This window comes from Harpia harpyja, chromosome 13 (assembly GCF_026419915.1).
Source record: "Harpia harpyja isolate bHarHar1 chromosome 13, bHarHar1 primary haplotype, whole genome shotgun sequence".
Classification (NCBI taxonomy): Eukaryota; Metazoa; Chordata; class Aves; order Accipitriformes; family Accipitridae; genus Harpia; species Harpia harpyja.
In genome coordinates, this window is record NC_068952.1 from 7,685,778 (window position 1) to 7,711,442 (window position 25,665).

At 43.6% G+C, this 25,665-nt stretch overlaps 1 non-coding gene across 1 annotated transcript; it reads right to left on the reverse strand.

The window, feature by feature from the left end:
• Positions 1-942: 942 nt before the first annotated feature.
• TRNAT-UGU (transfer RNA threonine (anticodon UGU)) lies at positions 943-1,015 on the reverse strand. The gene has a single exon. It is a non-coding gene; the product is annotated as a tRNA-Thr (tRNA).
• Between the last annotated feature and the right edge of the window lie 24,650 nt (positions 1,016-25,665).

Here is a 25,665-nt window from a genome sequence, read left to right on the forward strand (position 1 = left end):
TGCCTGTCTAATAAATACAAGTGCATGCAACTTTCAGGACTCACATCTTTTATCTAAGAATATGAAATAGACCTCTCCCTCCTGCCCCCCCTTAACTGGAATGCAGTGAAAAGTATATTGTAAGAGTAGTTGTCTTTCAGACAATGAAATTAGATTTTTTTTTTTTTAAAGCAATATTTTTTCATGGTATGGATCATGATCACCTGCAGGTTCCAAAGGATTCAGTAAGGGCTGGAAATGTTCCGCAAACCTTAAAATCAAAGCAACAGAAACCAAGCAACCCTCAAACATCCTAGTTACAGCTGAGCAATTGGATTGAACCATCTTCTGGCTCCTAACACAACATAGCTTGGATTCTGTCCTCCTGGAGAGCACCTCTTGCCTAGCAGGTTAAGGGCTGGGTGCAGGGTTACTGGCTGCAGCTCTCCCTGGCTGAGCCTTTTCTTTCCCCTGGGAGCAGCGTGGATTTAGAGCTGAGCTTGAGGGGAGCGGGACACCCCAGCAGTAGCAGTGCTCCTTCATACATGGAGCATGCTGCAAAATTAATTTGCAGTGGGGTGCTGCAAGGAGAATTGGGACAGCGCGGACCGTGGGGTTGCATTATCCACGGTGGAAGTGGGGCGGTAACAAACCTCAAATGTTCTTTTCCAGAGAAGTGTGTGTATTTGCGTGGCAGAGCCACGGCCTGGCTTAGACTTGGCCTGAGAGGGAGCCAAGCAAATTACGTCACTGTGCAGTTTCCATGTTACGTTTGTCTCCTACCGCCACCCTCTGGACGCACCGTTTAGGGATGCAAGAACTAGCACCCTGCTGCCGTGGCTTTCAGCCGGCAGACGCCGTCCCCTCGGCTCCGCGGCTGCGGAGCGAAACTCCCCGCTTAGGTCAGAGGAGGGAAAAGAGGGGGGGAAAAAAAAAACCCACCACGAAGGGAAAAAGCTCAGGAGGCCCCAGCGAGGATCGAACTCGCGACCCCTGGTTTACAAGACCAGTGCTCTAACCACTGAGCTATGGAGCCACCTATCACTTCCAGCCCTGCCGACGGCTCCTGTCCCTCTCCCCGCGCGTCGCCGGCGCTCCCGGCCGGTTCCTCCGGGGCTGGGGAGAGCGCCGGCCCCGGCCGCCCGCCGACCCCGGCCGCCCACCGGCCCCGCCCGGCCGCCGCACCCCTCTCGCTGTATGACCGTGACGCGGCGGGTGGCCCCCGGCAGGCCCGGGCGGGCGCTGCGGCAGCCCCGGGTTTGCCTGCCGCCCGCTAGGCCTCGGGCTGCACCTCAGGCCTCGGCAATGGAAAATACCCGCCCCCGCCTGGGCGTTTGACCCGCGTTCGTGCAAGCAGAGGCGAAGCTGTGTAAGGCCCACCCGGGTTTCCTCACCCCCCTGCAGCGGGGGGCCCCACCGGGCCTCCTGCCCCTTGGGGCTCTCTGCAGGTGCTTCACCTGCAACACCCCCGGCTCAGAGCCAGGCCCCTGAATTCTCCCCTGTGCCTGTTTCCTCCACTGGGAAAAGCTACCCATGGCGGAGGGGGGTGGGTGTGTGAATCCAAATCCCAGCCCTCCCACACAGTCACCTGTATGATGTCACCTGAGGGTAACTGAGGGGGGGCTTCCCCCTTTATCAATGGGTGGGTGCACCTGCTGCAAATTTAGAGTAAAACCACCCTTGTGGTGCACGTATTTCAGTGGCAAATTGAGGCTCACGAGGGGGTTGCTTAAAGGCTTGCTACCATGTTCTTCGGCCTCTGGGCCATCTAGCAGTGTTCTCCATGCTGTGAAGGAGGGAACAGTTGCTCCCTGTGGTGGGACCTGATTCAAGATTTTGGGAGGTAAGGCTATACAACATATGGTTACATATAGTTTTGTGCAAAGTGGGGGAATAAAAAGTTTAAATGGAGAGATTATAATCAACTTGGTGTTGTAAAACTTCTCAGGTTTTGTGAAAACTGTTACAGACAAACGGGTTTAATTATCATGCAAATAAACCACAAGTCTAGGTTGACTAGGATATGAACCCAATGGCAAGACAGGCACTGTGTAGCGTTAGTTTCTCTCTTCATTTTTACAGAGCAAGGAAGTTTGAAACTAGTGAAGATTTTCTCCTTTTCTTGGCATAAAAGAGCCAGTCTGTCACATGTAGCCCTCCTCCATGAAAGTTTAGGTGAAGGTGAAAAGGTAAGCTGTGGGGAGGAAATTGAGAGATGCCGCTATAGAGTAATAAATCTGAGCAGTTCTGCTGCACACTGGAATCACATTCTAGAAAAGCAGACATGATTTGCTGGGTGTAAGCCTCAAACTGCGTGTGACCAAGAGTAAAGCTCCTTGAAATTAGAATAGACAGAAAAAGCTGCATTAAGGAGTTAAAGACTTTTCATCCATCCCACACTCCACAAATCATGAACTAGGTCAACTTCCCCCCTTCCCCCCTTTTTTTTTTTTAATTTCACCTTCTCTTTAAATGGATATGATCTCTGTAGACAAACTAGACCAGTTCTGGTGAACTCTGTCTTGTTGTTTATGTAAGACACTAAAATTACTTTAAATTATCTGCTTTTGACCTCTAATGTGGCAGCTGATAAATTCGTGGAGTTTTGCATTTCTTTGATGGTTGCTTTTTTCCTTCCCTTTGAAGATAGTGACTCTTTAGAGTTGGTAAAGCTCTATTAATGCCTCAGGGAACTGAAATAGAAGCATAGCTTGTTTTATAACCTTAAAGTAGGTAGGAGCAGAACTGTCTTACACTTCTGCTATAAGACAAACCTACCTTCATCAGTCTAACAGAGCTGAGCAGCAGGGTGAGATGTATTCTGAGAACAGAGGTGTTGAAATTAAGTTTTCTGTGGTAGTATGGCTACCTGTCACTATTGTTTTTTAACTTAGGTGCAAAGTCTGTAACTGCCGTGGTTGCCCTGCTTCCAGATCCCTTCTGCTGCCTGGTTAGAGCTCACTGCAAGGTGGGCTATGCTTCAAATGCTGTGTAGCAGACAAAGTCTTAGCCAGACACTCTGGGTGGGATTCAAGATGTGTAATGGAGGTACCATGCTATCGCCATCAGTAAGCCCTTTAGCTTCTCCTTGTAATGGAAATGAGACACTTCTAGGATGCAATTCATCTCACCCAAAGGTAAACCTCTAAAATAAGTCATCCGAATCATGGTCTAGAAGTGCTTGTTTCTCAGTTGACTGTGAAGGGAGTCGATGCTAAAAATGTCAGCAGTTAAGCAAGACGCATCTCACTGGGCGTGACAGGTTTGTGCCAACCAAGTTCTGCTAGTGAGCAGATAGCCTGCTGAGACCTGGCTGGAGAGGGACACAGCAGCTGCTTTATTTAACAGGCACAGCAGCACTACATAGCTCCTGTCTGCGCACTACTAATGCTCTTAGCCAGCCCATCCTCTCAATCTCGTTTGCACAGGAATAAGCTTTAGTTTAATTTAATACCCTTTTGCTTTAGATGTTTAAACTAGAATAACTGTAGCTGGAAAATTCCCATCAGAGGACCAAGAGAATTTTTATGGAGGTGGCAAAATAAGTTACATGTCTAAAGAAGACTCTATGAATATTTCTGCAACTAGACACACAGATTTTGAAAATCAAGCACTTAGGCAATAAAATGTGTGTCTAATCTTCTGTTTATTGCTGTTGAAAGCCACTAGGTGGAACCTAAGTACTGCGTGAGAGGATGAGGAAAATGTTTTAACAGACTTCAAATGCTGAAAAGAGTGACTTTTTACCACACAGATTTTTAAAAAAAACTGTAGGACAAGTTACCTTTAAAGATGTGCCAAACATGTAAAGATCCATGTTTAAATATGCTCTGTAAAATTTCTGCTGATTTGCAATAAGATTAAACTTGTGGTGTGTGTCCCCCTTGCTAAAAATCAGGGCTTTCCGAAGCATGCATTCTTTTCATCTGGGTCAGTGAATTAATGCTGATAAAAGTGGAGGGCTAATAGCAGCTGTTTAGTAAAGGCCCTGTGAAAGCAAGCTGGCAGGCTCTTTGCAAACTGGCTTGCTGGTGTAACACATTTGGCTTTTTTTTTTTTTTTTATGTAGAAGAGTTTTGTAAGACAGACACTCCTAAGGTGGGGAGAAATGTTGAAAGTTATGGGGAGCAGTATGCAGAAAAGTTTCTCCTTCCTGAGGAAAGATGTTAAGAAGGAGCAGGATTTGAAATATACATCCTAGACCTTCTCTACACCAAGGACAGGCATCAAGCTAGAAAGTAGAATGGCTAGCGTAAGAATAGATGTAGTTTTGCCCTCAGTCTGGACCAAGGCTGTTATTAAAAAATTACTTACTTGTTCTGATTAGCTCCCTGACTGTCCTTAACAGCCCCACTGAACAAATGTGTGTTTAACTGTGTGTAAAGCTGGTGTCAGTCTGCAGATGTCAACCATGTTGCTGTAAATTTACATCCGTCTTCTCGTTAAGAGCAGTGAGCTAATCTCATCCATATGATCTTACTGCCATGTCTTGCATTCAAATGCTAACAGGAGAAGTGAACCAAAGGAATGACTCTTCAGACAGCTGGTTCATGAATTATCCCTAGAAATTCTCTTATACTATAGTATTCTCTTTTTCTAAATTTCTTTGCCTGGCTTGCCGTCCAGTTCCCTGCTGAATTCAGTTTTACTGGTGTTTTGCAGGATTCAGTTCTTTGTTGCACAAACCAGCTACCAGCTTTGGGCTGCGGCAGTATGAAATAAATAGCAGTGACAGTTTTCTCTGCAGACGTGGTGTGTCTCCTAACAGGTTGTTATGGCTTGCCTACCTTTGTCCTCTTCACATCTGATTTTCTGTGTCCTGGGGGCAGCCTAGGGCACCTGGGATTATCTCAGCAGCAGTACAGGTCAGCAAAACTGGCATGCTTGCCTTTCCTTGTCAACCTCTGTGAGAAGGGACTTGCAGCACAGCTTCAGTCTTTTTATGAAATGGGACATTCTGGGGGTTCAGTACTGTTGGTTTTCTTTCTTAAAGAAACTTTGTAGTAACCAAAATGTGTCTTGAGTTCAATGTATTCATTTTAATTCACAAGTGCTGATGGATTACTTTGTCTTGTATAAATGCAAGGATTATTTTGAGTGAAATGTTATTAAAATCAGGGGAACAGTTCCTGCTGAGTTTGGCTTTTGGAGCTGGTCCTTGGGGTATTTTAGGCATTGAAGGATCTCAACATGTGGTTGAGGCCTGCCTTGTCCTCTGCATATGAAGCTTTAAGTCCTATTTGATTGAGATATGCCTGAGGAAATGTCCTGTTGTTCTGCAGTTTTGACCCAATCAATCCTTTTAAAAACCAGTGTTCTTCAAATTACACAGGAATGATCCACTTGTCCTTGAACCATTGGATACAAAGCATGAGCTAGAACTAGATAAAAATCATCAAAATTAACCTCCTATGATTTTTCCACTATCAGTTATCTTGTGTAACAGAGGCTGGATAAGGTGCTGTGAAGGCTGTTTCCAGATTTGAGCTTGTGCGCTGCTTGCATCCCTACTCTGTCCTAGCGTGAGAAACTGATGGGCAACCCTCCCCTTCTCTGATATTCTGCTTTCCATAGGAAAGAAGTTCAAACATGCAACAGATATGGTGACCTTTCAAAATTACTTTGGTAGTCTCAATACTCTTCTTTTGGACAAACATCCAGTATCACATGCAAAAAAAAATTAATGCCTTTTTAACAGTGTTTTGTGCAGCTCTGAAGAGGAGTCGGGGACTAGTGTGTCTGAAAATTGTTCACTTTTTTTTTTTTTTTTCAGAAAGGTGACATAGTGCACAAGGAAAATGTAAAGACAATCATATTCCCTGCATCTCTATTTGCTCGTAGGCCAGCTTATGTAATGGGTATTGTGGTGCTCATCACTCATATTTGAACATCAGTACTTTTCCGTGGAAAAGCCATCGCTATTGTCAAGTCATACTCCAGAGTAACAGTTCTGTCTCTGCCTCATTGTGCTCTCCTGTTGTGGAACATGATACAGTTACTTTTTTTTTTTTTTCCTTGAAACTAACATGCATCTTATGCACTTCTATTAATGTGGGGGATCCAAGCAGAAGAGATGTCTTCAAATGCTTTATGATTTTCTCCCTGAAACAAGAAAGGAATAATCTAATTTTGTTTGCTTCAGAGTTACTTCTCCAATCCAGACCAGATTTGAAGCTGTTTGTTATAATAAAGTGTTTCCAGTTGTGATAATAAGGTAGCTGGTGATCCTTAGCATCTTTGAAAAATCAAGATGTTACCTGCTCCAAGCTAACCTGGCTAAAAGTGAAATATGTTTTCATGACACTTACGTAGTTTGAGAAACAGCTAGAATATTTCTTTTTTTCCTGCCCTGGATTAAAAAGAAGTTATGTCTATTTATGTTACTTTCAAAAAGATCTCCTCCTTGTCGAAAACATTTAGGAGGCCTGCGTCTTAGCCGAAGGACATAGTGTTCTTCAAAGTGCAGTAAAGAACTTTGCCTTGAAGACAGAGACACTCCTGGAACCCAGCTGGCGAGGGACAGAGAGCAATCACCTAGTGCTTCACCCCTCTGGGACAGCATGAGGGCTTCCTCTCCTGCAAGCACCAGAGGGATTGGTGTCTGCCAGCAGGTGGGTGAAGAAAGTGCTGTAACACGTGTCTCACCGTGCTCTGACCAGCGAAGCCGCGTGCACTGTCCTCTGGCTGGGTGTGCTTTTCACCCCCTGAACCGTGTTGAATCTACCCAGAGCTCCCTGCAGACGAGGCATGGCTGCACGGTGCCCCTCAGCCCTGGTCCGCATGTCAGCTACGCCAGGTGCCCAAAAGAGACAGCATGTTGAAAACTGTGTGCTGCCATCGCCCAGCTTCTTGTCCTCACATGTCCCCTGTAGAAGTCCACAAGGCAGGAAGTAGCTGGCCCATAGCTGTGCATGTGCTGGTTGGTCTGTCACTAAACATGTATGTTTGTGTATGTATATACACACGGACGCATGTTTGTGCTGCCAAGCAGAGTGTAGACCAGCTGCATTCTCCCTCTCGAGACACTCATCTGAAGGCCTCTGCTCAGTTGTTGGTTTCCAAAAAGCGCAAGAATGTAGGACCATCTTTGAGGCTGTTAGTCCTCTCAAATTTGGCTGAAACCAGTTAGCAGATTTGAAAGTTACTTGGGAGTGGGATTGCCAATGAGTGTGGTTACATGAACCCTTTTCCAAGGAAAACCAAGCTAAAAATGTACTGATCATATTTTCCAAGCAAGCTTTTAAAATTATTTGGAAAACAGACAATTCAGGAATGAGTATGAGGCAGAGGAACCAGGAGATCCAGAGTCCCCATCCTTACTCTGATATGGACTCTGCTACTGAACCCTGTGCCCTGTTTCCATAGCTGTCCAGCACTTCCCTCCCAGCCTCCCAAAAGGAAGGCAGATGTGTTTGTTTGTAGCATGCTCTATAAATGCAAAGTCTTATTATTATCAGTGTAAAAATAGACTCATAAGATTTCAAGTGGGCTGTAATGGAATAAAAATGGAGCAACAGGATGGCTGAAAACTCCCTGCCTCTGGAAAAAAAAAAAAAGAACAGGTTCATTTTTCTGTTGCCATTTTTAGATGCAGGGAACAAAGCTGCTTAACAGGCATCAGAATCCTTGTTTTAAATAAACTTTTTGTGATGGTTTTTTCCAAGCAGCTGTAAAGCTATAGGTACTAAGTTCCTTTTGCAAGTCAGTGGGAGGTAGGGAAATGGGAATGTGTCCCAGTGTGATCAGCACTGCTGTAGATGGGAGGCTGTTGTTTCAGCCATGGCCTGCATGCAAGGGTTTGAATATTTGGCTCAACTGAGGATGCAGCTACCCAAGCAAGACACAAATGTGTGGGTCTTCTCCGGGTTTCAATTACTGGGAAAGGCAAAAGAAAAGACCTGCCACAACTATCAGGCACCTTCCTCAAGTGCTCACATTCCCTTTCCTGTGAAACACATCTGAGTCCCAAAGGCAGACAGTCTCTGTGCTAATCAAGGAATAAATTGTTCTTTGTTCTGGAGCTCTCAAGATAGATGGAGGAAAGATTCATGTATAATAAATAATACATAAACTGTGAAAAGCCAACTGTTGCTTAAGTGCTGGACATGATAACTGGAGCTAGGTGATTTTTTTAAATTTTTCTTTTTCCTCCTGGGAAAAGTAAATGAACTGAAAATACGGTTTTGTTCCCAGCTCTGTTTCTGATTTTGCCATATGTTTGCTCCTAGAGACAACGGTTTGTCAGTTAGAATCACAAAAGTGGCCATGTGTTTATTCTTCTGTGCAGTTCATTCAGCATATCCTGCCCCCATTTCCTCGTGTGCCTAGGGAGAGTCGTGCTCCGAGCTCCAGGCGTTTGGAGGCCTGTCCTCACCACCCCGGGATGGGCAGTCCAGGACATTTCTGCTGAAGCAGAAATGCGCTCTGGAGGAGTGACTGGGACCAGGTGTTTCAGCCCCCAGGTAGAGTCTATGGCCCATGGACACCAAATGAGAATAGGAGTTTACCAATTCCCTTCTCTGTTTCTAGGCTGGGCTGGATGGACATACTTGCACAGTCCTGTTTACATACAGGCTTACCAGTTGTTCTGTGGACGAGGTGTGTGGCTCAGCAGCTCTGCTTTTCTCTCCCAGGGGGATACATTCATCTTCCCAGTTACTAGACTGGACCAACATATGTCACAGAACAAACTGAAGTGAAAAAATGTGGGATGGAAGGTTTTTGTATACTTCCCCACTTGTGAATTTGTGTCATACTGAAGCCCTTCTCTGCAATTCAGTCCCTTGGTTCCTATTGGTGGTCGAGGTTTTGAACATGGATTGCACAGGTGGCTGCAGTTCTGTGTGCTCTGGTTTTGTTGTCCTCAGCTGCCCAGCTGCTGAGGGTCTTATGTACACTCTGACCAAGTTACAAATATCTAGTTTGAGGTGAACGAAAATAGCAACTAGTATGTAGGTATGCTGCAGCCTCACTGCATAAAATCTAATAACAGCTTTGTTTTAGGATAGTAAACCAGCTGAGTATCCTTTCCTCAGATCTGGTTTCCATTAGAAATGAGCCAGAAAAGAATCTGAGAAGTGACTGGTCCTGAATGCTGGGAAGCTGCAATTCTGCTCCTAGCCTTATGCTAGTAACTGGTAGAAACCCCTCCTCCCAAAGTTGCTGCTGTAAAGCTTTTCTGAACCACATTTTGGAAAGGTTTGAAGGCCAGCTTTTGAGTGATCAGCTCTTCTTCTGACACTGTGTCCATAAGCCTGCCCACTGACCATGGAGAATCTCACCTCCTCCAGCTTTTAGACAGGTGCTACTGTTTCAGAGTATGCTTTTGCTGACAAAGTATTGCCAGGTTTTCAAAGTGGTAAGTAATTGGCTGTTTCCAAGTCCCTTTGCTTCTGAAGGACCAAACTGTCTGCAGACCCTTGAACCTCCCTTCTTTTGAGTGAGCTTGGACCCACAGTTCAGCTTTGTGATTGGGTTTGTCTCTTTTGCCATTTTTCCTGCTTTCAATTGGGGTGGAAATACTGAGAATACAGCCTTCCTCAAGTACTATCTGCTTGCTTTGTCTTTCCCAAATGTAACACATCATGTAGAGCTGAAAATGAATGGGAAGAGAATGAATTAAAATGTTTTAAATTTTGAGTATTTGGATTAAGCTTTGTGTAAAGCTTTTGGTTTAAGGCTTGTCTCTTAAATTAGCTCACTCTATAATAGTGCAGATATATCTACCACTGAGGTCCTGGCTAGCTAATGAAGGCTAACGCAGGTGATACCATGTCCTTCAGATGCTGACATCCAATCTGCACTCTAATGGCTTTGACAAATCCCCTCAAGCGGAATTGTCAAGCTGACACCATGATCAAATGTGCCCAAAAGCTTTAAAAGCACCACTGGGAATGTCAAACAGGACCGATGAGGTTAGATTGCATCTGCATGAGGGGATAAATTGTTCTTGAGTGTAATTCACAAATCAGAACATAAGACTATTGTAATCAAACTCCAAGTGAGCCTCTCTGTAGGGCATAAATATCAGCAGCTGCTCTTCATACATGACAGATCTCTTTCAAAGCTTATACATGCCTATTAATTCTTCTCCTGGCCAAAACTTATTTGAAGGATGCCTCAACCTGCCACAGGGTAGATTTCTTAAGCATCTTAATTCACTTAGGTAACTGATGTATTAATACTTTTAGTGTGTTGGGAAATGCTTGTCCCAATTTACTCTGCTATTATACGAGTAAAGTGACTCCTTTGTAACATCCAGCCAGGACTGGTTGAAGGGCAGTGGATTTATCAAGCCCACGATTTCTGCAATGTGGAGTGGAACTGATTCAACTCCTGTGGAAAGACTGGGTCAATGTTTCTGTGTGGTCAGAAGTAGGAAGTGATCAGGGTCAGGATGCAGAGGCACTTCTGCCGAATAAATGGTATTCAAATCAGTCTACAAGTTATATTGGTAAATGCAGGACTTACATGTCCAGTGGGGTTGAAAGGAGGTGATGAGTTTGTATATATGAATCTGAGCCTGTTTAGATCTCAGATCAGCAAAATATTTAAGTGGTGTCACTTTCAATGGTATTCAGAAGTGTGCTGAAATGTCTGGCTTGTACCAGTCCATAGTCCTTTTCTGTGCCTTGTAGTATGTCTTCATTTGAGAGGTGTAATGTCTTGCTGCTCTTCAGGAAGCCTCGTTTGTTGTTGTACTGGTTGTTTTTCTTTTTTAAATCTCCACAGTCATTCCCATTGAGAATGAGCAGAGGAACGTGGAGTCATTCTGTTCACTGAAATACACGCTGTAAAACAGAGTTGGGTCATCTGCTGTGACCCAGAGCATAAAATCCAGTGTGTTAAGACCATGTTCCTTATCAGCAGGGCAACTCAAATATAGGTTATATGGAATATCTTTTGCCTGGTATTTGTTAGGTCTTACAGTGGCCTTATACGTTCTGGGCTATCAAATGTGTCTTACCTTACAAAGTAGGGAATAATTTAGCAGTTTGTTTATGAAACGTTCTTAGTCTTCCAGTTAAGACATTATTGGATTGTGGGATTGTGTCATGGGTGTGTTTATGAGGCATTCTTATTTTCCTGCTAGCATTTCCTCTGCACGGTGGAAAAGCTCTGTATCCGTTCCAGAAAAATTGTGAAAAGAAAGGATGAGATGTGTCTTACCTACAGAGGACCCAGCTCTGGTGACCTTTCCACCAGTGTAACCCTAGGCAAAAACTTACTGAAAATTACACTTACCTTTTGCTTAATTGTCTGCTCTTCTGGTGGAAGCAATTCTGGCAGCGGGATAAATCTGGCCAGTGGTGGACTGTTGTTTTTCTGTAAAAAAAAATTAATTAACTTTTCATTTAGTTCTACAGTTGAAGCAGAATTGCTTCAAGGTTGAAGGCACTAGTGCCCATTAATAAGGTACAAGAGATTATGGCTGGGAAATTTCTCTTTCAAACAGTTCTGGAAAAAAAAAAAAAGCTCACATCATCAAGTAAATAAAACTTGATCCATTCCTATTTATGGTAAATAAATAAGTACTATATGAAGGAAACAACACTAAAAAGAGAAATGCTTTTAAAGACTGACTCAGCTATTGTGTTTTTATAGGACAAGTGAATGAAACTTGTTTGGATTCTTACCAGAACAAATATATACACTTTTAAAGTCCTCTGGAGAACAGAAAAAGAATCGGCAGTGATGCAGAAGCCCTAGTTTAATCTCCAGTCCACCAGATACTTTTGCGTTAGTGTGGAGTGCACATGGTCAGTCCTAAACCATCCTTATGCCTCACACACGTATTTAACATTTAGAGTCCTTGAACATGTCTATGAAGCAAGAATGGAGAGACCCAAGGTTTTTTTAGTGTACTAAGCTGAGAAAGAAAGGCAAAGCAGCATGGGTTTGCTTGTACCCATCCCCTTAGACAAATCCTTTGGCTGAGAGTTCTCTGTAAGGAGAATTCTTGGTATATATTGTGGGATGTCTGGAAAATAGATAGTAATAAATACATCATTTTATATGGAAGATGGATAATTCAGTGCCTAAGAATGTGAACTGGAGAATAAATCAATGCAAAGAGACTTTCTCTTCTTTTGGTGTTCATTTCTCCTTTTCTTTCCCCAGCGAATGTTCCTCAGCAGTTCCAGCAAAGGGATGTTTTTACAAATATCTTGCTGAAAATCTCAGATCTGCTGTCTTTCCTCATGAGAACTGAGAATTGCAGACCGGAAGGTGGATCATTGCAGCTCATGTTTAAAGCAGCAAGTCGCAAGTCAAAGTAATTTCAAGACTAAGTTGTTGTTTCTAGCTGAACCAATGGTCGCTTGTTCTAAATCACTCTGACGTACTTAGTGAGAAGTAATAGCACACTGTTGTCTCCTATGAACTCCTGAATTTATAGTGATAATTGTATGACATGAATCTAGGTTTAAGCTAATCTCTAGTTACCTCTTCCATTTTCATTTTATGCTTGCTTGCTCTGCAATGACCCCCTTTAGACTGCTGGTTCTATAAATCTTTGTCACAGAGGGTCACTGGGTTTGAGGGGAAAGAGAAAAACCTGTGAACAAAAAGAAGTCTAATATGCTTTCTCCACTAGATACCGTGCCAGAGGTAGGTGTGCTTGCTCCAGTCTGATTTAGCTAGTGCAAATGCCACTGCTAAATGCATAAACTAAATACAGTCTGGTAGGGGTTTGTTAATTAGTTTTTTACAGAAGCACTTACAGAAACAATTTAATTCAGCAAGAGCTGATCAATCAAACTTCAGCTGAAGAAACCTTAGAGTGACCTTTCCACCTGACCTGCTGGGGGACAGGTTAGAAAATATCAATAATACCAGCTATTGGGTGCTGCAGTGTGCATTTGTCCTCTATGTGTGTTTGGGGGAAGCAGGGAGGGACTGCTTTTTCCACATCAGTTGGAATATTTCACCTTTTACAAATACACCTTTGCCAAGAGAAAAAAAACCCTGAAAACTTGCCAGTCTAATAAAGTTGAAGATTACGTAGATGAAAATCCAAACTCCCTTGGGCCCTGACCACAGCATTGTTTAGATGAATTGGCAGAGCCTGAAAACCTTTATCTCATCCTTCTGACCTAGGGTTATTCCCTTAAATGCCTTCTTCAGGCTCATTCTCCCAGTTCCCATTTTAGCATCTCTCTTGCTGTGCAACAGAAGGAACCTTGAAGCTCATGTTCTCTTTAAGCGTTGCTTGGACAAGGAGCATCAGTGAGACTGATATTCCTTCTGTGGATCAGTGTGTTGTGGCCCAGGCTGGATTGATGTGTAGATGTTGTTCTGGTACATAGCACCCAAATACAGCCTCAGAGGCTGGAACAGTGTTTGCAAGAGTGTATGTCCTCCCATCTGTTTTGAATGTCTTACCAGTTTTACTCATGCTGGTGGGCACTGCCTGGTGCAAGGAATCCCAGATTTGTGGTTATCAGTCCTCACCAGTGCAAGGCCACAAAGCTTTGTCATTGAGGAAGCTTCTTCCTTAAATGCTCCTTATGCTTGGATGTAGCTGTCAGACTTCAGATGATCACCTTATCCGACAGTGGCTGCCTTGCAGGTCCCTGTGGGTGTACCCTAGATTCTGGGTGCTCCTGTGACAGGCAGGGGTGAAGGCACTCTGTACTGGGGCAGCATGAATATGCTACATTGTAAATGTGGAACCTCTTAGGCAACTAACATAACAGGTTGAGCTTCACAAAGCTCTTCCAGCTGATCGTGAGTTCAGCTGGTCCCTGTATTAGTGACAGATCTATGGTACATCCAGTTGATGTACTTTGTGGGGGATAAGCAATTTACATAAACTGCATAGCAGGTCAGAGTACAAGTGAAGGACATAGAATTTCTTTCTTCTAGGAGCATATCGGAGCAAGTTGTGTACCGTGTTTACACTGTGAATCCCAGATCCTGCCTTATACTATGCTGTTGTAATCTATGCTAGAAGACAATCTGAGCCTATGACAATCTAAGCCGATGATTTTAAATGACAGTTTGAGCCGTGTAATTCAGGATCTGGACATTCTTTTGAGGTGCTTACATTTCAAGCTAGACTACTTATTTTTAACATCCTTTCTGTCTCTGATAGCTTCTGGTGGATGGAAAAATCATTTGGCTTGTGGGATGCTATTTAGTAAAAATAATTCTTTATGTCTGAATATATAAACTGTGATCAGTACCAATAGAGAAAACTGTAGGTGATCCCATCAGCAAAATCTTCATCAAGTGTTCCCCTCTGGTTTTCATTTTCGCCTCAGAAAAAGGGGGAAGAAAGTGAGACCTTTTCAGAGCTCTAATCTGCAATTGTCCAATGAAATTATGAGATTTGAATTACACACTGAGGTTGAAAATGTCCTTGTTGTGCAGGAAAGGACATAATCTGAAACTGTCAGAGTTGGAATATATAAACTGCGTATATGATAATTTGTCCAAAGTTGCTATCAAAAAGAAAATAAGGGAGATGTCTTTGTCAGCCAAAATGTCACACCTTGCAAATTTAGAGCAGGATGAAGTGATTTGCCGACCTCCATACTACTCACAGGGCCCAAATAAGTCTTCTCCCTGTATAATCCCACCTGCCTTTCTCTGACAGTCCAGCCAGGGCTAAGCAGCTGATAATGTGTAGTGTCACTAATCCACTGGGTCAGATAGAGTATGAAGCTCAGCATTTTGCAGGTTGCTATCTGTCTCTGAAAGAAAGACCATGGCACAATGCATGAAGACTTTATTTGCCTTTTACTATTTATCTTCATCACCCCACTGACTTTCGTCAGTAGTTCTGCTGAATAATAGCAGTAAGAAAACATTATGGAGGTATACCAGGGGACCCTATCTCAGAATTACCAGTTATGCTACCTAATAGATACATCTGTCTGGTAATACAGGCTATTTATCAAAGCATCTGTAGACAAGAATTTCCTGGAAGCAGCTGCCTAGGGAAGGCGTTTTTCATGAGCTTGGGGAGAGAGGGAGTATAGCAGGTTGAGAGTGGACCTGGAGCTGTGTGTAGGTTTTTTTGGCAGATGTTACATACAGGGTGAGATCTTGGGAGGTGAGAATGTGGAGCACAGGGAGCTTGTAAGCAATGTGTGAGGCAGGTCATGTGAGTAGATCACAAGCATGTATTGGAGAAATTGGAGAATTTATCTCAAGCTTGGCCAAGCATTGTGCAACTGCCTATGCAATGCTAAAGGAAGTTCCAGTATCTATTGAACTCATTTGCAAATAATCTGCATGAAAACTCTATAAATTTAACACTGCTTGACAGCTCTAGAGGATGGAGTCACTTGCTCATGTATAAGGTCATAGTAGGTCACTTCTCACCTCCTTAAACCTGCTAGCCTAGTACAACAATGATTCAAGGAGAAGCAGGGGAGTGTCTTCTGGTGGGAACAGTGACACTTCAATCAGTATGGCTCCTACAGTTCTTGTGTCTGTTGCTGCATCTGCCAGCTTGAGCAAAGTGTTACGGTGAATTTGTGGTGTAGGAACTGGAAGGGAGCTCATTCTATATCCAGTTTTTGAACGAGACAGCTTGTGAGCAGGTGAGGTTTCCAACTGGCGACCAATTCATGTGGGCTTATGTGCAGCGTAACGCAGAGAGGCATGCAGTCTCCCCATAAGTGCTCCTGTTACATCCCTGTGCACTTGCCTTGCATTCAGCAGTGAGCCTAATACCCCAAACACTGAAAGGTGTGTCATATCCTTCCAGCATTCTGAGAGAGGTATAAAACATGATATCTAAGGCAGTAACGCATGTGATCTTTTTAGTTCTGATCTGCCACAAACCCCTGGTTTTAAAGGCTGTAAGGTACCCTTGACTAGCATTTTCAGGCTTGATGATCCTGTTGTGTTAAAGATACATTTACTGAACTGAGTCCTGACCTTCTGGGACATTAGGTAGATGGGGTCTTCCACCCTGAAATACCTTCTACAGCCTGTTTGCTTTTCAGTTGTACTCCAGCATCAGATTCCTCCCTCTATTCTTACAGGCACAATTTCCATTTATTATTCATAATGAAATATCTGGTAAGAGGTTTTCACTTGCTTTTAGGCATACTGTCAAGTGTAGTGCACAGCCATTTAACCAGGAATAGCTACATCAGTAATCTTGCACAATGGAAGAGGATATTCTGTGTATGCATAGCTATATCACAAAGGAAAAACTGAAGCAGAAAAGAAATGTATGCAAACAAACACTCAGGAGCTTGGTGGTGCAGGAGCTGAAGCTGATCTGTAAGGCCTTCATTTGTCCATCTGAGCATGTGCAAAAAATACAGTTCTCAATACAATTCTCAACTGTGCAGTCACATGGGGGTTTTTTTCCCCTCTGGTTGTTGAGCAGTGGTAAGTATGGTACTTGTGTGGCCACACAACAGCCTCTTTCATGAGCTGCAGGGTCAAAAGGAAATGTTATGTGCTGTGAAGCTCAGCCTAGAGAGGAGGCCTTGGGGCTTGGCAGAAGCATGGCATGCACCATTTTGGCAGGAAGAGTCAGACCTGTGGGCTGCAAGGTCAGTATGAAGGGTAGGAAAAGAAGTCACATGTATCTTTTTAAAGGCAGATGAATTTCATTTGGGATGACAATGCCACAATAACTTCCAGCCTTTCACTCCCACCTCTGCTTTTCTGATCCTGCTACCAGTGCTGGCAGAAGCATTCATAAACCAATACAGTTCGATGCAGCTCCCAGTTGCTGGTGTGAATGGGAAGGAGTGACAGGAGTGGGAAGTGAGAGTTGGGTTTTGGCAGCAGCTGGTGGTGATGTTGGCTTAAAGTAGTCGTGGAACCACAGCACATGACTCCAGGCACTCCCAGGTTTTAGTTGTAGCCATGCAATTATCTGGGTTGTTTTGTTTTTGTTTGGTTTTTTCTTTTTTTTTTTTTTTTTTCCAGATCTAGCACAGTTAGATTTCCTTAAATTGAATATCCTGGATTTTCACTGCTTGTTTTGGAAACACATGTAATATGCTTTATGTACAGTGTACCTCAAGTTATTGGTAAGCACTCTAAAGCTCTTCATGTATTTCTGTTTGGGGATCAAAGAGGATCAATCCCTGCCTGGAGTGGATTTGACATACCCCACTATGGTGTTGTGGTCATCTCCCTGCTGCCCTTTAACAGATCACAAAGTACACCTGGAAGCAGATCTTGAGCCCACCCATGGGTACTAGTTTTTAGCTTTGTACTGCAGGAGCTCAGCCTCTCAGTTTGACTCTCCTTCATCCATTTCCTCCTTCTGTCTGCGTGGGCATATGTTATAGGCAGTAAGTCTTTCCCTTCCATCCACAGTAGACAAAATATATATGTGAGAGGTGTTACATGTGGGATGGCTGCTTACCAGGTACTCCTGTTTCTGGTACCAAGATACACTTAGTGGTGTGGTGATTGACAAAGGGTAGTTAGGATCATGTATTGGTGTGGTTCTGTTCACAGTCACTCTCCACTCAGCTCTGCTGTTTTGAACTGAGAGGTGTGAGCTTGTCCCCTCCAGTGGGAATCCTCTGTCTCTCCTGGTGTCAAAGGCAAGCTGTCTTCCTGAGCTTGGGAAACTGTTAGGGCTTTGGGGGCTGCTTCCTTAGGCTGATGGTGGTGCAGATAGAAACCAAAGAAAGGGAGATAGAGGGTGAGCAAAGAGGAAAAGGCAGGCAGGCCCAGCATGTGCTGTTCTCCCACCATCTCCTGGATGGTAACAAGCTAAGTAGCAATGTACCTCCATTTTCCTATCTGCACAGTAGGTGTACTTGCAAGTCTTTAAGGAGTGTAGAGAGAATTAATGTTTCCATTGCTTGGATGAAAAGCACTATGCACCCAAAGTGTTTGCTGTTGAGGAACTGATCCTATTTTGTGATGTTTGTCAACAGTTGATGTTCTGTTCCTTTGCTATCTTGCCCATTACAGGGGAGAGAAGGCATTAGCAAGAGGTTCTGTTTGCTTCCCTTAATGGCCGATTCCCTTGCTGTTGGCTAAGAAATCATTAAGCTTGTTCAGAAGGAGACTGTGCAGATTTGTTTCTGAAAGCTTTACAGAAGTCTGCGGACAAATTGTCTGAGCCCAGGGCATTTCCAGATTGCATATCCTTAATTGTATTAAACACTTAAGAGCCATCTGATGGATTGTCTCACAGTTCAACCATCTGGTCTGGAAATTTAGGCAAGCTTTACTTTATGGAGAAATTCTGAGTCACTCACACTGGAGTGTCGTTAGATGGCCCCTGGGCTGCTCTTTGATGGAGAAAGGCTAGTGTAGTGTCACTGCTGATAGTATGCTGATTGAGAGAAACATAAGGTTTTAGGGGCTCATTAGTTTTGATTAATCAGGCTAAAAGTACAGCTTTCTTGCCTTTCTTGTCTTTGCAAAAAGACTAGTTACCCCTTTACCCCCCCCCCCCCGGCCCAGTCCAAATCATAAAAATTGGCATTGTTATTTTAGTGGCTTTGTATTTGTTATTATAAATCTACAAAGCCCACTCTGCTTTCAAAACAAATTCTTGTTGTCTTTTAAGATAGTTAAGACTTGCTTACCTGATTACCAGAGCACTTGGAAGCTTTGATGCACTTCTTGCAACACCCATGTGAGATAGGGAATATGGTTACCCTCACAGTAGCAACAGGAGAATGCACAGAGAAATAAGGTCATGTAGAAGGTGACTTTCACTGAGGACTACACCAGCTACATGAAACCCACTTTAGTGCTGTTTTCATGCCTGCTGGTTCCTGTGTGCTCACTCTCTTGCCTCAAGGCAGAGAAACTCTGTAAATAACTTGCTGAGAGATTCCCCGGGGCAGGGAGATTGTGTGCCATGATGCCCCTCTTGTTTCCAGGCCACGTGTGTGCACAGGGTGTGTAGCAGGCTCAGGAAAGCTCCTCTTTCAATGGGGAGCTTATTAATGCCCTCTCATCATGTGGTCGGTGTGCCCTGTGCTGGCCAGCACAGGGGGTTGAGAATGCTGGTGTTCCATATAAGAAGGCTTAGCACTAGGTTTTCATTCTCTTTTGTAATGATCTGTATTCAGTGCTGGCAAGGGGAGGCAAGGTGACTGATACTGAAAGGGAAGAGAGGCAGTTAGAGAAATGCTTTCAACTGCATACTGCAGCCACTGCAGACTCAGTTTTTGAGATTATTTTGGCCAATAAACTAAGCATTTCTATTTAAAATTAATTGGAGACTAGAGATCTATTTGTGTGCTTGAATCTGTCAATAATTAGACCCAAGAATACATGGTATTTCCCAGAAATGCGATGGATCACAGAAGGCTCTACAGGCCTGAATCTCCAGAGAATCACTTTTAAATTTACAGCAGAAGACGAACTTTGATTCGGTTTGAAATAAAATCCTGAACTGTCCATGTCCTCGAACCTGAATGTATCTGGAGGCCATCCCATTCCTCCCAATTCTAAGATATTAAGTAAGTGAGTCCAAATGAGAAATTCTGTTAAGCTAGAACTTGTGCCCCGCCATCAGATAAACAGCCATTAGCAGTGGCAGAAGGGAATGCTTTTCTCCCCTCTGGGTTTGCCAAAGTCTTTCACTAGCAGGGCTGAGCATCCACGAGACTGTCTTACAGATTGTGTGGGACATGGGAGACTTTGCAGCTTTCTGCTGCAGCTTCCGTATGTTCACCATATCATGGGACAAATGTTGAATTGCCTTTTTTTTTCCCCCTTTGCTCCCCTCTCTCTCCCTCTTTTACCCCTTTCCCAACTCTTCCTATTAAGAGCATATATTATTAAGGAAGAGCAGTTTCATTTATGCAACCTATCTAATCTATCGGACGTGGGCGTTCCTGCTATCACTGCACTATGCTTGAGTAAAATTCATTACTTGTAAGACACAGTGGAGTTCTTTGCTTGTTACCCATTTAAACCTCTTCCTCTGATTAGGAAAAGTCTTGAAGTGATTGCTCTGACTGTCTGGGATGATCCCAAGATCAAAACTCAAATTTTGATCAGTTCTGTATGCTAAGAGGGGCTGACTGCTCCTGGTTTCCTAGGGGTAATTCAAAAGCAGTGCTGTGGAAGTGAAATTACATTATTCAGTACTAGAGGTGGGATAAACATGATCAGAAGCTGAGCCATTTCTCTCTTCCTCATCCTTATTTAGGTGATGCAGCAAGCAATGCTAGGTTCCATCAGGGCTGCAATTTTGGGGTGGTTTTGGTGTCTGGGTAAAAGAGACTTTGTTGGGTGAAGAGACTTTGTTCTGCCCAGCTTCATTCCTGGCTCTCTTACAATCTGCTGTTATTTTCTGCTGTGCTTCAGAAGGTGCATTTTCAGGAGGAGAGTACAACAGTGGCTTGAGGCCATCTCTGCTTTTATTCCTCAGCTTCTCAGCTGCTCAGGGGCCAGTTTAAATTAGAGCAGCCCCCATGGGTGCTCTTGCAGACGCTTTACCCAGCTGCTTCTGTTTCTGGAGCACAGAATGCTTCAATCACACCCCCATTCCTGACATTGCCCCTGTGCCAAGGACAGAGATGGTCACACTGTACAAATATATGCAGGCCATGTGCTGCTCTGTAGCTGCTGCTATATTGCTGGAACAATGTGTGAAGGCCAAAATGCGTTGGAGCCTATGAACTTTGGTGTTACAGAATGCAAATTTTGTGTATTGGTGGCAAGGTTTGCTGTCTGTCCAGTGGTTGCAAAAAGCAGGGTGGAGGCATTCCAGCTACATTTGAATTCCCTGTGAGTTTGTCCAGCTCAGCATATAACTAAGGCCTCACTGTATGTCCCAGTGCAGCAATATCAGTGGTGGTAAGCTGGAGAGAGAGGAAGCAATGGATATATTACTGAGCTGCCCTCCCATTCCTCAAGTGGATGAGCTGGAGAGCAAACAGGTTCTTCAAAGATTTTCAGGAAAGTCAGCCAATGATTGTGTATATATGGACCAATCCGTTCCAAAAATTTAGCATTTTGGTTGGTTAAGAAAAGAACTTGGCTGTCAATAATTTTCTGGGGGTATTTTGACAGAAAATAAGGCATTGCTTTAAAAAAAAAAAAAGGCTTTGAATTGCAAAGAAATTAAAAAAGAGGCCATTTTTCATGAAAGAACTGCACATGAAGCATTCTACCCAGGTCTTAAGATTGCTTCATTATTTGGGTGAATTATTTATAACTGGGCTTTCCTTCACTGAAGCCCATATAGTTTTGTGCAATAAAAGGAATTTTCCATTACAGAGGCACATAACAGGGTTTTGCACTTAATATTCATGCAGTATGGTGTGGGTCTCTGACTAAAACATCATGTCTGAACATGAAGTATCAGCACTAACCTGGTTAGGCGGTACATTGAACCCTTCTCATTATATAGGTCTAGTTGTCTGCTGTGTGTCACAGACATAAGGGAGTGAAAACTAATCTCTTGCAATCCCACAGCTGAGGGGTATCATGTAAAGGCACCTCAAGGTTGCTCTAGGTTTCCTGGTGGATTACAAGAGCAGCCTGCAAGATGAGCTGATGCTCCAGACAACTTTTGTTTTAATAGCCTCATTGTTTCAGTGAGGCATGTATTGGACATACCCAAACAGTGATTTCCCCCTTCCCAGGGAAGGTCAAGATAGCTGTGCCTCCCTTTGCCCCACACAGTTAGCACAGACCTTCCCCAGCAGGCTAAGGACTGAGGTCTCTTCTGTGGCCTGCAAGCGTATTGTTCATGCCCTTCTTCCCAGTGAAGCTGCTTTTCCAAGGTGTAAATGCTATAGCAAAGGTTATGCGCTGCTTGAAACAGTTATCCTGCAACTACTGTGCTACTCTGATAGCCTGTCCATTTTATTTTTATAATTTTGTTTGTATAAATATAATAACCAGATACATACATTGCTGGACTGGAAGGATAAAAACTTCTCATTTTCCCCTTAGAGCCACAAACAATTTTATTCCTAATATTTTGCTCTATTTTTGTTCTGAGTACTGAATTTTGTAGTTTTTTCCTTGACCTCATGAGGAGATTGCTGTAATACTTAGAATGCGTTGTCTCAACTGAAAGGGAGGAAATGGCTTGCTGACCTAAACATCAAGAGTCTAATCACTTTCTCCCACAGAAATGAGCATGCAAGGGACTGAGAAGGGATTCATTTAGAAATATTTTTTTCCCCATTCTTTGTCTAGGATAGCCGGAGTATGTCCCTTCTAGCCGAAATGGGGAATTTCCTTCCAAAACACTCATGCAGATCCCACAGGACTCTCAGCTGGCCTGTGCCCATCCAGAAGATGATGTGAGTTTTGGACCCGTTGCTGGATTCTTTGCTGTTCTGTTCAGGTCCTGCCAAAGCCAGGGTTGGGTAATGATTAGGGATGAACCAGCCCAGCCTTTTCTATTGCTGTCTGCAGATATGTTTTCTGTCAAGTCATGGAAGTTCAGGGACAGCCAGTCTAGTTTCTGAAGCATAACTCCCTGAAAGTCAGTCACATGATTTACTTTGTGGAAGAATGAGTGGTAAGTCTTTCAAGACAAGGTGTGCTATGGACTTTGAATCCCATGCATATTTTGTAAAGCCAAGATTTGGCCTGTCCTGTCTCCCTCTGCCTTTTGCTCCTCTCTGATGCAGTGCAGACATTGAAGAGTATACTGTTTACCTGGCTGAATTTTAGTGCTGTTGTACGCTCAGAATCAATTCCTGTATTGGTCAGTGTAAGAGAAGGGAAGAATAGTTGCAGACACATCTTTCAGTCCTGACAGCCTATTCTGTGGGGTAGGCATCCCTGAAAGATTTACTTCAAGAGCAGTATTGGTATCAATAGCTGTAAGTATAGCCAGTTAGAGGAAACCAGCTCCCTCTTTCTCCATTGCAGCAGAACCAACGAGCAGAAACCCCTGTCCCAGGGGCAGCCTGGGTTGTCACTGTGCTGTCAGAGCACTTCAGAGCTCTAGGGCCACATCTCTACATGTTTCAACTGCAAACTGGGTTTAAACGGGCATCTTGTCAGCTATGTCTGTCTGAAAAAAATACTGAGAAGCCTGATACAGACCGATGCTGATAGCGCTCTGACCATGGGGTTGTTTGTACCTGCTTAGAGCACCAAATGTCTTACTTTGCTTAGCAAGCCTGGAGAATTTATCAGAAAAGAAGTAAGGATTAAGATAGGCATAATTCAGCTCATTATGGAGGGGCCCAAATAATTAATAAATTAATAGCTTGTGTAGCACCATGAACACTGCCAGCTCCTTACAAATAAGTCATGTTTCAGTATGCCAACAGGTATCTCAGAAGGCAGGTCCTAGATACAAAGTCTGGTGTTCTGCACCAGTCCTCGCTGTCAGATCATTCTTGCCTCTTCCCAGTCCTTGTCAGCTAGATACCATGCTGGTGGGTGTAAAGGATCTCAGCGAACAGAGAGGAGTGTCTGCTGCGTGTCATGAGATTCTTCGTTGCTTTGGCCTCTTGACTCTTTGTTCATGCCTCTTTTACACTAGTCTAGTATAGGTAGGGGTCTAGCAAGAGACATATCTTTGAAAAGTGAGAGGTTTTCGTCTTTTGTTTTGTAGAGTGTGTCCTCCCGTTGTCTTAAAATGGATGGTAATGGGCTACTGATGTGATCTTGTTTAAAAACTATTTATCTGTTATGCAAATAAGACATGAAAGTAATGTACTTGGGGGTTTTTAGGTTTTTTTTTGGTTTGGTTTTTTTTGGTTTTTTGGTTTTTTTTAGTTCTTAAAACACAGTGCATATGGTTGTCTTAAGGCCAACAGGGAGAGGGAAGTGGTATGAGATGTTCTTGCTGAATGTGTTTTTATCATCTGTGCTTATAGTTAGTTTGCTTTCTGAGGTACTTGCTTATTAAGGGAACCTATTAAGCGATAGCAGAAGAAAGGAGATGTTAAGATGCACTGTTCTAGACAGCAATGGAGAGATTTTCAGTTCTAGATCTCAGTGCAGTGGTAACTTAGGTGAATACAGGATTTGACAGCCTTCTTTGCTAACAGCTGCATTCTTCCTCCTTTCTCTTTATATGGAGAGAAAGTGAATCCCTTGGAAAATAATAATGGGTGAAAAGATGGCTCCTGAGCCACACTGCTGTTATGGTGAGGTCCTGTTAGACCTTGCACATTGTATGGGATTAGCTGGGGTCAGAGCTCTGGTAGAAAGCAGTGGGGCTGCCGTGCAAGCCCATGAGCAGTGCCAGGGAGCAGCAGGGGCAGGGGAGGCCCAAGGCTGGTAGATGCAAGGATCCTTACCAGCAAGGGCGCAGCCCTGCAGCGCCGGGGTGATGCAAGCTGAGAGGCCTAGTGATGGCAGCCGAGGTCGGGTAAGAGCCCAGTCTGATGGATGAGTACAGTGATGAGGCAGGTCTGCGGGTCAAGCTGAGGAGTCGGCCAGTGAGTCAGGGCCAGGATCAGGTCAGGACAGTAACTGGGGTCAGACACAGTGCAGTGATTGCCAGGCAAGTCTATAATGGCATGTCTATAAGGCAAGTCTAAGGTCAACTTGGGAAATAAAGTCTGCAGGGTAGTGTCAGAATCCAGATCAATAGGGCACGTGGCCAGGCATGAGCGTGGCTGTGGTGCTGCTGCAGCATAGCTCTGGCAGGGCCAAGGGTGAAAGCCCTAGCTTAAAAGGGGCTCCTATGTGAAAGGTGGTTTTTACTTCATGATGAGGCTAATACAGAGAGCCTTTTGGTTCTCTGTCCAAAAGCAAAGAAAAGGGGGTGGGAGGTGGGGGAGTGAGAAAAGGAAAGGAGAGACAGACAGACTTTCATGGAAGTATTTATTAAATTTGAAGAAAAGCCTGAAGCCTGATTTCCTTACTCTCTCACCTGTTTTTTCCATTTTGCAGTGCATGGATACTCCCCTGGTCAGACATCTCTTACTTAGCTGCCCACAAAACAAATATGGGCAGGCAGTAGTAGCAAGGCTACAGGAAAGCTTTTGCTTCCTTACACAGCTCCTGAAAATAGAGTTGTATTTGAGTACTGAGTACTTGTTTTGTCTTAGAAATGCAAAAATCTCATGCCAGCTCAGTGTTAAGACTGCATGTTTAAAATAGCTAAAGGTCCGGAAGTACAAAATTCAGGTTCCAGTTGCAGTTCTGACTCACAGTTCTGTTGCACATTGCAGAGTTTAGTATTTTCCCTTCCTGTTTAAGTGTATAAATGGATGGTACAGCATATGTCTATTTTGGGGTTTCTTCTTCCAGTTCCCAGCAGAAGCCAGAAGTAGAATAGGAGTTAGAAATAATTTTATTAAAATTAGAATGAATAGGAAAAAACCCCCCACTGACTATGTCTAAACTTTGGCATGTTTGGAGTCCAGATCTGGAGCCAAGTTTGGCTGTGTCCCAATGTGAATGAATATGAATGTCTTTAATATTACATTGTTTTATCAGTTGCTCCTTATCATTAAAAAGCACTCAAATAAAAACAGAGTTTGAGTTGCTATTTGGACACATTTCTGGTAAGCTGTCAAGAAAAAAGAAAATGATGACATTGCGCCAGTGAAAACATTTGGTTTGGTTTGTTCTGATTTTTTACATGACCTTTTCATCACCATCAGCTGAGCTGTTGTTTATCCTTGTCATTGATGTTTTCAGGGGTCTTCAACCTGTATTCCCCTTTTTGTCCTAGCACAATAAGTAGCTTATGTGAAAGTGAGATGCAACAAACATTGCTGTACATTCATTCTGTAAATTGCATGTATTTGTGGATGTCCATTTTTTGTTGCAGAGACAAGCCTGCTTTTAAAC